The sequence below is a fragment of the Lithobates pipiens genome, unplaced genomic scaffold, assembly GCF_037356315.1.
Source record: "Lithobates pipiens isolate NorthernLeopardFrog02 unplaced genomic scaffold, aLitPip1_a1.2 Scaffold_8, whole genome shotgun sequence".
NCBI lineage: Eukaryota > Metazoa > Chordata > Amphibia > Anura > Ranidae > Lithobates > Lithobates pipiens.
This window is the reverse complement of record NW_027507903.1, coordinates 581,155,511-581,171,712: the sequence shown is the minus strand read 5'-3', so window position 1 is coordinate 581,171,712 and position 16,202 is coordinate 581,155,511.

Genomic DNA, 16,202 nt, shown 5'->3' with positions numbered 1-16,202 from the left:
CGCACCACCGTGCCCGAGCACAGCGACACGCAGCGGCTGGGAAGGCGGGGCCAGCGGACAATGGGCAGAGGGAGAAGGAGGCGAGGAAGAAGAAGGGGGCGGGGCGCCGAGGGTGACATCTTGTGGACGTTTTAGGGTATTACTTCTTGGAGGTGAACTGAACTAGCGCTGCCTCAGAAAAGCGAGCGCCGAGGACATCGTGAGGCGAGGACTGGGTATTACACTGTACAGTTTATAACATCGACGCAATGCTAAATACCTCCCAGCTGTCCCTGATTTGGAACAAAGTCCCTCTGTCCCTCTGTAATCCTCATTTGTCCCTCATTATGGTCAGATCTCTATAGTTGTATATAAAATGCACTAATTATCTTTCAAAAAAGTATTTCCCAGTGCTAAAAAGTGCAATAAGTTCTAAATTGCTGCATATAATATATTAAAGGAATAGAAGTGGTAAAAAAAAATTAAAAATGGGTTTACCCAATAATTATTTAGTCCTGGCAGGGGGCGTGTCCTATGTCTACATACTGTTTGTAATAGGTATCCCTCGTGTTCTAGTTTTTGGTTAGGCAGAATGGGGAATCACCTTGTTTACATAGGCAGTTCCCCGTTCTGCCTCTGTACACAGCGATTGTGGGTCACCAGTGGACATTGAGTCCGCAGGACCCGCGGGCACACTCCCACAGCACAGGCACGCACCCGCTATCCTCCTTGCACAGACTGATGTACACCTACAGCAGTCTGTCGCAGTATAATAAGAACAACAGACTAATGATGGCGGCTGGCTGACAAGAGGTTAATCTGCCCAACAAGGACTATGCCCAAAAAAAGCATAAAAAATTGCAAAGCATGGAAAAAAATGCAGAAAGAACAGCAGAAATGCTCAAAAGCAAACTGTATAATTGTGACTGGAGCCTTTCGGCCTGATTCACACCTAATCATTTTTAGTGCTTTTTGCATTTTGCAGATTTGCACTACAGTCCATTTAACATGGTTTCCTATGGAACACGTTCTGTAGTGCAAATTTGCAAAATTTAAAAAGCACTAAAAATGCATCGGTGTGAATGGAGCCTAATGCCCCGTACACACGATCAGAAATTCCGATGTGAGCTTTTGGTCAGAAATTCCGACCGTGTGTATGCTCCATCGGACTTTTGTTGGCGGAATTCCCGCCAGCAAAAGATTGAGAGCAGGTTCTCTATTTTTCGGGTAGGAAAAAGTTCTGATCGGAAATTCCGATTGTCTGTACCAGCTCTGACTCGCACAATTCCTACGCATGCTTGGAAACAATTCGATGCATGCTCGGAAGCATTGAGCTTAATTTTCTCGGCTTGTCATAGTGTTGTACATCACCGCGTTCCTGATGGTCGAAAGTTCAGAGAGCTTTTGTGTGACTGTGTGCATGCAAGCCAAGCTTGAGCGGAATTCCGTTGGAAAAACCATCCAAGTTTTCCGCCAACGGAAAATCAGATCGTGTGTACGGGGCATTAGAGCGCTCAGAGCAGATCCATACAAGTTCATCAGTTACACCCAGATGACTATTAGGTTCATCTCATTATCAACAACAAAAAGATATTTCCAGGAATCAGCTCCTAGTTTACTACTCTGATTTTTAACCAATTCAGCACTAGATCATAGAGAAAGCTGTAGTACATCAGCTACAACTTCACCTGGATACTCACAAACTCCTGGACCCGCTGCAATCAGGCTTCCGCCCGGGTCATGGAACAGAAACAGCTCTCCTCAAGATTTGGGATAACGCCCTCGAAGCAGCAGATGACGGAGAGCCGTGTCTCCTCGTACTGCTAGACCTAAGTGCAGCGTTTGATACAGTAGATCACAATACTCTACTCGTCCGCCTCACAGAAGTAGCCGGAATCCAAGACATAGATCTCCAATGGTTCGCGTCCTTCCTAGGAAATCGGTCACAGACAGTGAAACTAGGAAACTTCCTCTCCGAAACTCGGGCAGTCACCTGCGGAGTCCCTCAAGGCTCTCCGTTGTCACCCGTTCTCTTCAACATTTACATTCGCCCACTCCTTCAAATCATCAGATGCTCAGATCTCTGCTTCCACTCTTACGCTGACGACACGCAACTTTATTTCCGGATCAATGGAAAAAAAGATCACCAACAACAACTTGAAAACTGCCTCAAATCAATAGAGGACTGGATGACCACCAACTCCCTCCAGCTGAACCAATCAAAGACAGAGCTTCTTATCTTACACCCAAATCATAAGCCTGCAACCAAAACCTCCTGGTCTCCACCAACCGTCTTTGGGCAGACTATCTCCCCAAAGACCAAAGCGAAGAGTCTCGGGGTTATTTTAGACGCACAAATGTCAATGGATGCGCAAATAGGATCTGTAGTCAGTCGATCTCACCATCTGCTGCGCATGCTTCGCAGACTCATCCCTTTTATCCCAAAGAATGACAAAGCAGTGGTAGTTGGAACAATCATTAATTCACGACTGGACTATGCAAACTCGCTTTACATAGGATTACCACAATATCAACTTGCGCGATTACAACTGATCCAAAACACGGCGGCAAGGCTGATAACAGGAAAAAAACCCTGGGAATCCATTTCTCCTTCACTGAGGAGCTTACATTGGCTAACCGTAAAAAATCGGATCACGTTCAAGACCCTTTGCCTCACCCACAAATGCGTGCATAGAGAAGCTCCGCAATACCTAATGGAGAAAATAAATCATTACACACCAAACCGCAGTCTTCGATCAGCCAACAAAAACCTCCTCCTCGTGCCCAAAGCCCGGTATAAATCCAAGGGTGATCGGAGATTCGCTGTCCAAGGGCCTCGGCTATGGAATGCTCTACCAATCAACATCCGCCTGGAAGAAAATCACCTGGCTTTTAGGAAAAAACTCAAGACCTTCCTCTTTTAGCAGATGATCAAAGCTCGCCACAGCGCCTAGAGGCGATTCAGTTCGCATTGTGCGCTATACAAGTATTTCATTCATTCATTCATTCACTAGAGCAATTTTTTTTTTTTTTACAGAAATCTGCATTTTTGGCCAAAAAATTATCTAAACCCCCAGAACATTATATATAGAGAGAGAGAGAACGAGAGTAAGAGATAGATAACAGTTGCAACTTTTATATTGCACAATATTTGCACAGCCATTTATGAAACATATATTCATGAAAAATTTAAATTCATTTTTAGGGAACACAAACACAATATAATACCCACATTGTTTGGTAAAATCTAAAAGATGATGTTGCATCAAGTAAATAGATGCCAAACATGTCAATATTCAGATCCTGTGTACGAGGCTTTAGACAACCACCATACTGGCATTTATCTTCATATTTTGGAGCCTTGGGAAGTTGAAAACTTCAAACAAATTGATTATATTGTACACTCTTGGGTCACACTAGAGCAGGTCCTGAAAAACAAAAGCAGCCTTCATAGGATGTTTCCAAACATCTAATCTAATAGTTGATCTAACTTGAGGGTGCTTCATTTCTGGTGATTACTTTCAATGGTATTTGTAATTCCCATTGGAGAGAAAGCACAATATCTGAGTATAGCCTCAGGTCCACATAAATTGAAAATAGAGTACAAGTACCATCATTCAGAGTTCATAATGTAAAAGAATTGGTTGGTATAAAAGTGCCAGGGCAGCCGCTCACGCTAGCCCTCAGGCAATTCTAACCAACAGTGCTATAAATTGGTACTTGATAATCAACAAAAGAGAAACTGATAAAAATGTATATCATTTAATAAAGACACAAAGAAAAAGAACAATTACACACAGTAATACATTAAAATACAATGGCATGTACACCACAATTGATGAGTTCCTAACGGGTTCCCCCCCAAGAAGGGTTCAAAAAAAGAGGGTGCACTGGGTTTCCTCTACTAGTTTCACGGAAGGACCACTTCATCAGGAGGATGATTTATACAATAAATACTGCATTTAAATGGATCATACAGAAAAAAGAGCACAATATCATCAAAGTATCAGATTACAATATACAAAGATTTTTATTTTTAATATAAGGAGATCAGCTAATCAGCTTTAAATTTTGTATAAAGCAAGAAAGAGTTACAACTTTTTCGATTTTTTTTCCCCACCATTTGTGTCCCATTGAGGAGATTTCCCTTCACTTTTTGTCCCATAGCCAAACAGGAAGTGAGCAGAAATCCCTGAAAATTTAGGGAATTTCTTGGGGACCCCCAGCTCACCAGAACTAGGGTACCCATTGGAAGATTTCCTCTGTATTACTTTTCTGGGGATTTTCTTTTACAGTACTTTCACTTTCAATGATAAATATTGAACAGGAGGACACATAGAGAAGGTGAATTTCCTTGATGGAGGCTCAGACAAAATTTTGCCTTTAGTTGTACTTAATAGACCAAAACACATTTATAACTCATTCTTATTTTTAAATTGTACTTATTTACCAAAAGTTGCCAAGGAATCTCTGCTATTTTAAAACAACCTTTATTTCATATTGTTTAATTCCACATTATAAGCACAAAATAAGTTACAGGAAAATAAAAAAAGTGCTGAGCTAAGTTAACATTTTAGGAACATATCATGGCTGTAGGGTGATGTTCCTCCTTCCAGATAACAAATTGCCTAATAGCTATATGATGCCAGGAAACCACAAAATCCTGATATTAACCACAGAAGCTGCAATATCACGGCTGTAAGGTTATGTTTACTGCAACAAAGTATGCACTCCCTCTTCATATCCTGGAGCTCTTGTTGGCTTCTCATCTGCTTGTAGTTCATGTATCTATTGCTATGATAACCAATTACTATCACTGTTTCAGTTCCTAGCCTGGGAAAGGAAAAGACGAGTACTGGTAGTTGCTAAGGGCAACTTAGCAAAGTTTTCTGTATATTCACTAACTGTAGGTTTAGGGCTCATTTACAAAGGCAGCGGCCTTTGCTCAGCTCTATAAAGCCATCTATGATGAATCCCCTATAAGAGGGTCATTGACAGGCAGCTGGGAGATATGTCCCCCCAACACCTATTTTAACCCAGAAAAGCCTGCACCCCCGTGCTGCCACCAGGTGTCAGGGCTGGGCTCAGCCTATCCTTCCCTGAGCTGGTTGCTCAGCTGTCGGCTAATTGCCAGCTCCTATCTCTCCCCAGTTACTCAGCTGTTGATGATATCCTGCTCGTCAGTCCTGCCTACTTAAAGGGATTGTAAAGTTATTTTTTTATTTTTTTTTAAATAACAAACATGTTATACTTACCTCCACTGTGCAGCTCATTTTGCACAGAGTGGCCCCGAACCTGCTCTTCTGGGGTCCCTCGGCGGCTGTCTCTGGTTCCTCTCGCAGGTACTTCTCACGTTCATGCGAGCTCCCTCGCATGGTGAGAAGCACTTGCGGGCGCGCTCCTGTGATACAGCCGGTGGCTATAGCCGCTCGCTGTATCACACGGCCCCGCCCCTCGGCGCTCCGCGTCAGTGGATGTGATTGACAGCAGCGCGAGCCAATGGCTGCGCTGCTTTCCATCCATCCACTCCAGCCAATCAGCGGCCAGGCTGAGTGGTGAAGAAGAACGGCGGGGGCGAGCGTGGGATTTTCGAGGGGTGAGGTAAGTAAAACAGGGGGGGGGGGCTCTCGGGGCACAGGCACTGTCAGATGTTTTTTCACCTTAATGCATAGAATGCATTAAGGTGAAAAAACATTTACCTTTACAACCCCTTTAAGCCGTCCATGTTACGATACTACTTACAGTGAGCCCACAGGCGAGCAGGTGACACGGGATCCCCCAGGGCGTGGATTCTAAGGGCCCCCCTCACTAGGGTTTGGGCTTAGCTGCTTGCTGATCCCAGGTCACGACCCCCGGGTTCACCCTGCTCTCCAGGGAAGTACCAGAAGACACTGTTATGCCGCGTACACACGGTCGGAGAATCCGTCTGAATGCGTCTTATCGGACCGTGTCGTCAGATAATCCGACTGTGTGTGGTATGCATCGGACTGATTCCGTCCGAATCTCCGTCGGACCCAATTTTCCAACATGTTGGAAATATTTCCCGACCAACTGGGCCGGTCGGACGTAATCCGATCATGTGTAGAGAATTTTGATTGGACCAAGTGCCACGCATGCTCAGATCAAATTCCTACATCAAAGCTATTGGCTACTAGCCTGAATGTAGTCCCATCGTAACGAAATTACGTCATCACGTTCTGAAAGATCGTATTTTTCGACAACTTAGTCCGACCGTGTGTATGCAACAGTTTCGGACACAATCCGTCAGACTAAATCTGACGGACAAAATCCGACGGATTTGGTTGGCAGAATCTCCGATCGTGTGTACGTGGGCTTAGACAAGGTTGGAGGGATGAAGCAAAGGAGAGCCGGATAGTGAGCCAAGGTCAGAGCGGGCTGCAGACAACGTAATCAGAACAAGCTGGGTCGGTACACAAGAGATCAGTTCACGAGAGGTCAGGTAAAACAGGTAACTGAAAGGGAGCTCAGAAACAAATGTTGCTCAAGCAATCAGTAGCTGGTTTGAAAGGGATTTAAATAGAGAAGCACATGAGGGGCTGGACAGGAAGTAATCATATATTAGGCAACAGGTGAGGGCCGGCGACACCCATAGCTGCAGCGTGCACAGAGCTGAACACCAGCTAGTGGAACAACAGGTGCCAGCCGACCTACAGCAGTAAAGGTGAGAAACAGATCAGTTCCGCAGCTGATCTGTGACAGTCCAGTCCAGAGGAGCTCTGCCTTCGCCTTGGTCAACATCACAGAAACTATCTCCTGCGGTCCTGGTCAAGACTTGCTTTGCTGACATCCCTTTTGGCTCCAGATCCTGCTTACTGTTCCACTACATTGATCCCTGACTTCTGGCTTGGCTGACTATCCGTTCTGGTTACTGAACTCTGGCTATGTTTTGACTACGTTTGTTCTGTTTACTTTTATTATTTAACAAGTGTGATTTAACTGTACTTCTGTCTCGGTCTGATTTCATGGTTTCTGACACCAGGGATGCAAGGCGGCCCCATTCTCTTAAATGGGTTGCATTTGAAGGCAGTACTGCTCGTAACAGATGGTATAATTTTTGCCACAAAGCAGAGGGTGTGCAACACCCCTTCCAGTCGCTGTATTAGGTTAAAAGAAATGTATGGGATTCAATTTTCTTTTCGGAATCATACTTACCAAGGTGAATGCAGTATCGGCCTGATGCTGCATCTGTCCCCCACTGGCTCTAAGACTGAGAGCCGAGAGATCAAACACCACTGATCGCTCAGTTCTCACAGCTCCCTGAGCAGAGAGTGAGTCACCGGTTCTCTTCTCTGCTCTGCCCTCCCCCCATGTTCACTGAAGCACTGGGCGCTGGGCTGTAGAGGGGCAATTTCACGTTCTGAAAGATCGGATTTTTCGACAACTTAGTCCGACCGTGTGTATGCAACAGTTTCGGACACAATCCGTCAGACTAAATCTGACGGACAAAATCCGACGGATTTGGTTGGCAGAATCTCAGATCGTGTGTACGTGGGCTTAGACAAGGTTGGAGGGATGAAGCAAAGGAGAGCTGGATAGTGAGCCAAGGTCAGAGCGGGCTGCAGACAACGTAATCAGAACAAGCTGGGTCGGTACACAAGAGATCAGTTCACGAGAGGTCAGGTAAAACAGGTAACTGAAAGGGAGCTCAGAAACAAATGTTGCTCAAGCAATCAGTAGCTGGTTTGAAAGGGATTTAAATAGAGAAGCACATGAGGGGCTGGACAGGAAGTAATCATATATTAGGCAACAGGTGAGGGCCAGCGACACCCATAGCTGCAGCGTGCACAGAGCTGAACACCAGCTAGTGGAACAACAGGTGCCAGCCGACCTACAGCAGTAAAGATGAGAAACAGATCAGTTCCGCAGCTGATCTGTGACAGTCCAGTCCAGAGGAGCTCTGCCTTCGCCTTGGTCAACATCACAGAAACTATCTCCTGCGGTCCTGGTCAAGACTTGCTTTGCTGACATCCCTTTTGGCTCCAGATCCTGCTTACTGTTCCACTACATTGATCCCTGACTTCTGGCTTGGCTGACTATCCGTTCTGGTTACTGAACTCTGGCTATGTTTTGACTACGTTTGTTCTGTTTACTTTTATTATTTAACAAGTGTGATTTAACTGTACTTCTGTCTCGGTCTGATTTCATGGTTTCTGACACCAGGGATGCAAGGCGGCCCCATTCTCTTAAATGGGTTGCATTTGAAGGCAGTACTGCTCGTAACAGATGGTATAATTTTTGCCACAAAGCAGAGGGTGTGCAACACCCCTTCCAGTCGCTGTATTAGGTTAAAAGAAATGTATGGGATTCAATTTTCTTTTCGGAATCATACTTACCAAGGTGAATGCAGTATCGGCCTGATGCTGCATCTGTCCCCCACTGGCTCTAAGACTGAGAGCCGAGAGATCAAACACCACTGATCGCTCAGTTCTCACAGCTCCCTGAGCAGAGAGTGAGTCACCGGTTCTCTTCTCTGCTCTGCCCTCCCCCCATGTTCACTGAAGCACTGGGCGCTGGGCTGTAGAGGGGCAATAAACAATATTCTTATTCTCCAAATATCAAACATACACATCCTCTACTTAACTGCCCTGTAATCTATTTTTAATGAAACAACTTCTTACTGTGTTTTTCTACCTCCTTGTAATGTCCAGAGCCTCTTTTTATCCCCCCTCACTTCTGTTTGTTTGGAACGAGCAATGCATGTTAGTTGCAGTCACATGCACTGCTCTATGCACACTATATATTCCATAATTCATAGTCATATTGGAAGCCAGCAAGAGAGGGTGTTCCTAGATACAGTGGGATGATGGAGAAGAACCATAGCCACCCTCTAATATGAAGTCAGATCCCAGCAACAACATTTAAAAAAAAAGGAGATTGGAGGAGGCTGAGAACAATAGATGGGGCTTGTTTGCAATGGTGGCTGGTGGTTTTTCCTTTTTGGGGGGGCATCAAACAATGCATCCACAGCCCCCCCCCCCGGTCAGTCAGGTTGCTCCAGGCCCACCCTTTTTTGAAGCCTATTAGAGCCTCAGGCTCTAATCACATGCTAAAAAAAAATAAACCACATTGGAATCCATGCGTCCAGCTCCCCAATTGTAGATTGGGGAGGGGGGACCGAACACATGGATAGGGGGCGTGCATTACGGGCCACCACTGCCTTTCTGAGATAATACATACTTGAATAGATTTTTTTTTTCTTTTTAAACTACAGTCTATCTGTGTATGCACAGGATTTTGGAAGATGGCTTATGCCGCGTACACACGATCGGACATTCCAACAACAAAATTCCATGTTTTTTTACAATGGATGTTGGCTCAAACTTGTCTTGCATACACACGGTCACACAAAGTTGGTGGGAAAATTCCAAACGTCAAGAACGCGGTGACATGCAACATGCACGACGAGCTGAGAAAAATGAAGTTCAATAGCCAGTGCTGCTCTCCCTGCTTGATTCCGAGCATGCGTGGAAATGTGTGCATAGGTATTGTGTACACATGATCGGAATGTGCACAAACGGATTTTGTTGTTGGAAAATTTGAGAACCAGATCTCAAATTTTGTGCGACGGAAATTCCGATGGAAACTGTCCGATGGAGCCTACACACGGTCAGAATTTCCGACAAAAGGCTCCCATCGAACATTTTCCGTCGAGGAATTAGAATGGGGTAGCAGGTTTAAAGAGGAAGTAAACCCTGTTGGGTTTTACTTCCTCTTTTTTCCACCTGCAAAGAAAAAGCATAATGGGCTAGTATTCAGCTCATACTAGCCCATTATGTGCCACTTACCTGAAATGAAAGCCCACGCTGTCCCCACTGCTGCCTGCATTCATCTTCGCCTCTCTTCCTTCTGGGGCTGCGGACTCCGGCTCTGTGACTGGCTAGAGTCGCGTGACATCATCCCTGCGCATGTGTCAGTCACGGCACTTGCAAACAGGCTGTTTCTTTACAGCGCATGCGCCGATGACATCATCGGCACACTACACGGTAAATATCTCCTAAACGCCGCACATTTAGGAGATATTTACAGTACCTATAGGTGAGCCTTATTATAGGCTTACCTATAGGTACAGCTTTCGCATTGGGGGTATACAACCACTTTAAGTATTGTTAGGTTTTGACTGGACTTCCACTTTAAAGTGGAACTTCCCCACCGCACCAAATCCCCTACCCCATCCCTCTTCCACACTGCCATCTTCCAACATCCTGTGCATGCCCAGAGTTGCCAGCAGTCCTTAAAAGGTATTTGGGACCTGGAGAGACTGGCATGACATATGTGCAATTCAAGGATTTTCTACGCATGCGCACAAACACGGCCAGTTCCTAGTATATAACCACCATAGCGGCTCATGGTTTTTGTGGTAACACATTGCCTCTATGGATAGTTGTGAAGTAACAATACCAGGTGGCAGCAGGGCCTGGCCTAGGCTGGAAAGCAGGAAGTGCTATCTTGCCACAAAAAAAAAAAAAAATTATAATTAAATGTCTTCCATTGTTGTAAGATTAAGGGGAAGGAACAAAAGGGGAAAAGGTTGCTGTAATAAATTAAAGTGTTAAGCCGCGTACACACGGGCGGACTGTATGGCCAACTTAGTCCGTCATACAATCCGATGGACAGTCCGTCCTACTTTCGAATGAACGGACTTGACCACACACGATGAACAAACAGTCCGTTGAAAGCTTGCGCGATGACGTGTACAGCACGTACGACGGGACTAGAAATAGGAAGTCCAATACACAGCAATGCAACCTTCCGCCGTGTAAATCCTTTCTGAGCATGCGCCATACTTAGTCCGTCCAACTAGCCTACTCACGAGCAGACTGTCCGCTGAAACCAAAGTTGGACGGACAATATTACGGAAATTCCGAAATACTTAGTCCGCCAGACTGCACGCTGAAAAAGTCAGCTGAAGCCCACACACGAGCGGACTGTCCGCTGAAATGTGTTTCGGCGGACTAAGTTGGACAGACAGTCCGCCCGTGTGTACGCGGCTGTAGTAATTTGTATCTTAAAGAAAAAAAAAAACTCTGTCTGGCAATGTCATAGTATGCTAGTATCAGGGTTTTTTCAGTGGGAACGCAGGGTACTATTATTGCTGGGGTGTGGTCCATTGTTGCTGGGGGAGTCTATATTTTGTGTGCGGGATCTGTTATTGCTGGGGTGAGGTCTATTGTTGTTGAGAGGCTCTATTGATGCTGGGGGATCTATTTTTGCTGGGGTGAGGTCTATTGTTGTTGGAAGGCTCTGTTGTTGCTTGGGGGATCTATTTTTGCTGGGGTGAGGTCTATTGTTGCTGGGAGGATCTACTGTTGCCGGGGGCCTATTGTTGCTGGGATGGGGTCCATTGTTGCTGGGGGGAGTCTATTGTGTGAAGGATGTACTGTTGCTGGGGTGGAGTGCATTGTTACTGGGGGAGTCTATTGTGTGAAGGATGTATTGTTGATGGGGTAGGGGGTCTAATGTTACTGGGGGATCTATTGTTGCTGGCTCTAGCCACCTCGAGCCTGCCCTATAGCCGAATGACGGGCGTAGAGCAGGCGCTTTCGTCCGGGTGGCTGTCCCTGGACGTTCTAATGTTTACTTCCGCAATGCGCGCCGCTGCGGGCACGCATCGGGGAAGTTCTGTGTTTGCCATGTCCCCCGGGGACAGGCAAACACAGATTGCTGTAAACGGCCAATCACAGCGGCCGTTTACAGCGCGATCGGTGTGTCCAATGGGAGATGATCTCATATGTAAACATATGAGATCATCTCTCAGCGCCGCTCTCCCTCCTCACACAGACAGAGTGTGAGAGGGGAGAGATGAACGGCTGCAGCGGCAGCCGTTCTGCTTTGATTTGATTTGATTTAAAAAAAAAAAAAGTAGAAAAAAAAGTAAAAAAAAGTGCCATCCTCCCCCAGTGCCATCCTCCCCCAGTGCCATCCTGCCCCAGTGCCATCTGCCCCAGTGCCATCCGCCCCAGTGCCATCCTGCCCCAGTGCCATCCACCCCAGTGCCACCTGCCCCCAGTGCCACCTGCCCCCAGTGCCATTTGTCCCCAGTGCCATCTGTCATCAGTGCCACGTATAAGTGCCATCTGTCATCAGTGCCATCTGTCATCAGTGCCACATAGTGCCATCTGTCATCAGTGCCACGTATTAGTGCCATCTGTCATCAGTGCCACGTATCAGTGCCATTTGTCATCAGTGCCACCTGTCAGTGTCACGTGCCATCTGTTGTCAGTGTCACGTGTCATCAATGCCACTTATCAGTGCCATCTGTCATCAGTGTCACGCGTCATCGGTGCCATGTATTAGTGCCATCTGTCATCGGTGGCACGTATTAGTGCCACGTATTAGTGCCATCTGTCATCAGTGCCACGTATTAGTGCCACGTGTCTTCAGTGCCACGTATTAGTGCCACGTGTCATCAGTGCCACATATTAGTGCCATCTGTCATCAGTGCCACATATTAGTGCCATCTGTCATCAGTGCCACATGTCATCAGTGCCACGTATAAGTGTCATCATTGCCACGTATCAGTGCCATCTGTCATCAGTGTCACGTGTCATTGTCCTGGTGCTTCAAAAGTGTAATAAGTAGTCAACAAGTTAGAAGTGTAATTTATGTTCCTAGAACACATGATGGCGCTCCCTGCATGTTGGGCCTCTCTATGTGGCCAGGCTGTGAAAAAGTCCCACACATGTGGTATTGTAATACTCAGAAGGAGTAGCAGAATTTTTTTGGGGGTGTCATTTGTGGTATACACTTGCCTTGTGAGAGAAATAACCTATTACAATGACAATTTTGTGGAGAAAAATAAAAAAAATGAAAAATCTTAATTTTGCAAAGAGTTGCGGGAAAAAAATAACAACATCAAAAAGCTCACCATGCCTCTTACTAAATACAGTGGTGTGAAAAAGTGTTTGCCCCCTTCTTCATTTCCTGTTCCTTTGCATGTTTGTCACACTTAAGTGTTTCGGAACATCAAACCAATTTAAACAATAGTCAAGGACAACACAAGTAAACACAAAATGCAATTTGTAAATGAAGGTGTTTATTATTAAAGGTGAAAAAAAATCCAAACCATCATGGCCCTGTGTGAAAAAGTGATTGCCCCCCTTGTTAAAACATACTATAACTGTGGTTGTCCACACCTGAGTTCAATTTCTCTAGCCACACCCAGGCCTGATTATTGCCACACCTGTTCACAATCAAGGCATCACTTAAATAGGAGCTGCTTGACACAGTAAGGTCCACCAGAAGATCCTTAAAAGCTACACATCATGCCGAGACCCAAAGAAATTCAGGAACAATTGAGAAAGAAAGTAATTGAGATCTGTCAGTCTGGAAAGGGTTATAAAGCCATTTCCAAAGCTTTGGGAATCCAGCGAACCACAGTGAGAGCCATTATCCACAAATGGCGAAGACATGGAACAGTGGTGAACCTTCCCAGGAGTGGCCGGCTGCCCAAAATTACCCCAAGAGCGCAGCGACGACTCATCCAAGAGGTCACAAAAGACCCCACAACAACGTCCAAGGAACTGCAGGCCTCACTTGCCTCAGTTAAGGTCAGCGTTCATGCCTCCACCATCAGGAAAAGACTGGGCAAAAATGGCCTGCATGGCAGAGTTCCAAGGAGAAAACCACTGCTGAGCAAAAAGAACATCAAAGCTCGTCTCAATTTCTCCACAACACATCTTGATGATCCCCAAGACTTTTGGGACAACATTCTGTGGACCGATGAGACAAAAGTGGAACTCTTTGGAAGGTGTGTGTCCAAGTATATCTGGCGTAGGAGGAACACTACATTTCATAAAAAGAACATTATACCAACCGTAAAATATGGTGGTGGTAGTGTGATGGTCTGTGGCTGTTTTGCTGCTTCAGGACCTGGAAGACTTGCCGTGATAAAAGGAACTATGAATTCTGCTGTCTACCAAGAGATCCTGAAGGAGAATGTCCGACCATCTGTTCGTGTACTCAAGCTGAAACGAACTTGGGTTCTGCAGCAGGACAATGATCCTAAACACACCAGCAAGTCCACCACCGAATGGCTGAAGAAAAACAAAATGAAGACTTTGAAGTGGCCTAGCCAAAGTCCTGACCTGAATCCTATTGAGATGTTGTGGTATGACCTTAAAAAGGCAGTTCATGCTCGAAAACCCTCTAATGTAACTGAATTAGGACCATTCTGCAAAGATGAGTGGGCCAAAATTCCTCCAGGACGCTGTAAAAGCCTCATTGTACGTTATCGCAAACGCTTGGTTGCAGTTGTTGCTGCTAAGGGTGGCCCAACCAGTTATTAGGTTTAGGGGGCAATCACTTTTTCACACAGGGCCATGATGGTTTGGATTTTTTTTCACCTTTAATAATAAACACCTTCATTTACAAATTGTATTTTGTGTTTACTTGTGTTGTCCTTGACTATTGTTTAAATTGGTTTGATGTTCCGAAACACTTAAGTGTGACAAACATGCAAAGGAACAGGAAATGCGGAAGGGGGCAAACACTTTTTCACACCACTGTACCTTGGAATGTCTACTTTCCAAAAAGGGGTCATTTGGGGGGTATTTGTACTTTCCTGACTTGTTCGGGTCACAAGAAGCGAGATAGGCCACCAGTACATCAGATGTGATCAATTTTGTGCGATTCGCACCACAGCTTGTGGACTCTCTAACTTTCACAAAGACCAAATAATATCCACTAATTTGGGTTATTTTTACCAAAGATATGTAGCAGTATAAATTGTGGCCAAAATTTATGAAGAAAAATTAATAATTTGCATAATTCTGTCACAGAAACAAAGACATATGCGTTTTTTTTCAAAATTTTCGGTCTTTTTTCATTTATAGCGCAAAAAATAAAAACCCCAGAGGTGATCATATACCACCAAAAGAAAGCTCTATTTGTGGGAAAAAAAGGACAAAAAATTAATTTGGGTACAGTGTTGCATGACTGAGTAATTATCATTCAAAGTGTGAGAGCACCGAAAGCTGAAAATTGGTCTGGGCAGGAAGGGTGTTTAAGTGCCCAGTAAGCAAGTGGCTAGGGGATCTTGTTTATTGCTTTTCTTGTTATTAGAAAAGAACAAATTCCATACAAATTATTTAGCACCACAAGATGATACTTGGGGCAGTACTGGGAGGTGGGTAGGGTGTAGAACCAAGGGACTGTGCTCAGAAGAGCGTAGGGTGCATAGACAAGGGGGGACTCAGAAGAGGGGTGTTCCTGCACCTATTCTCTGAAAAAAAAAGCCCCCAGCTAGTATGCCCCCGGCTAGAATGCGTCACATTCTAGCACATTATGAGAGACTTACCTTAAAACGCTGACAGAGCTTCCATCTTCCCCCAGTTCTTCTTCCGGGTTCGCAGCTCTGACCACTTATGCATATGTGCAGGAGCCCTTGGCTTTGGCACAAAGCTCTCAAGGTCCGGAATACCGTGCCAGAACACATGCGCCAGTGATGTCACCGGATGCATGCAGTGTGAATATATCCTAAACAGTGCAAGTTTAGGAGATATTCATTGTATCTACAGGTAAGCCTATGTACAATATTAAAAACATTGTTTACAACCACTTTAAAGTGTTTGTAAACCTCAGACATGAAATTTGAACAAAGCATATCCCTCTATAGTGTGATTGTCTCAATTCAGAGCACTATGTGTAATTTCTGTCTACTGCTTCCTTTCTCTGCCATCAGCAGGAGTCACTTCTGAAAAGTTTTCCTGACACCAAGAGAAAAATGGGGACAGGGGAGAGAGCTCCAGCTGATTGACAGTCTCAGCTATGTTTATGTGTGCAGTGTGAAGCTCTGCAGAATATAACTTCAGCTCTCCACCCTTTTTTTTTCAGAATGCTCAAAAAACTTTATAACTTCTGGACTTTGTACAGCTGTAGCGATGAGAAGACTGCAGATAAACAGGTACAGCTTATGTAGGAAGATTTGTTTCATCTCTGTGTATCACCTGAGGCCAGTCACTTCATTGGGTATATGTGAGGGTTTACAACCACTTTAATTTCTGCTTTTAACTCCAAACTTTCTATATTAATATATGGATAACAATATATGGATAACACTGTACAATACTCTACGACTATTATTGGCTTAATGTAGTTTAGACTGCAGGAAATGCAAGTGCTCACAAAAGATGGATACAAAAATTGACAACTCAACACCATTACAACCTCCTCCACAATATTCCATAAATAAGCACAGACACGGA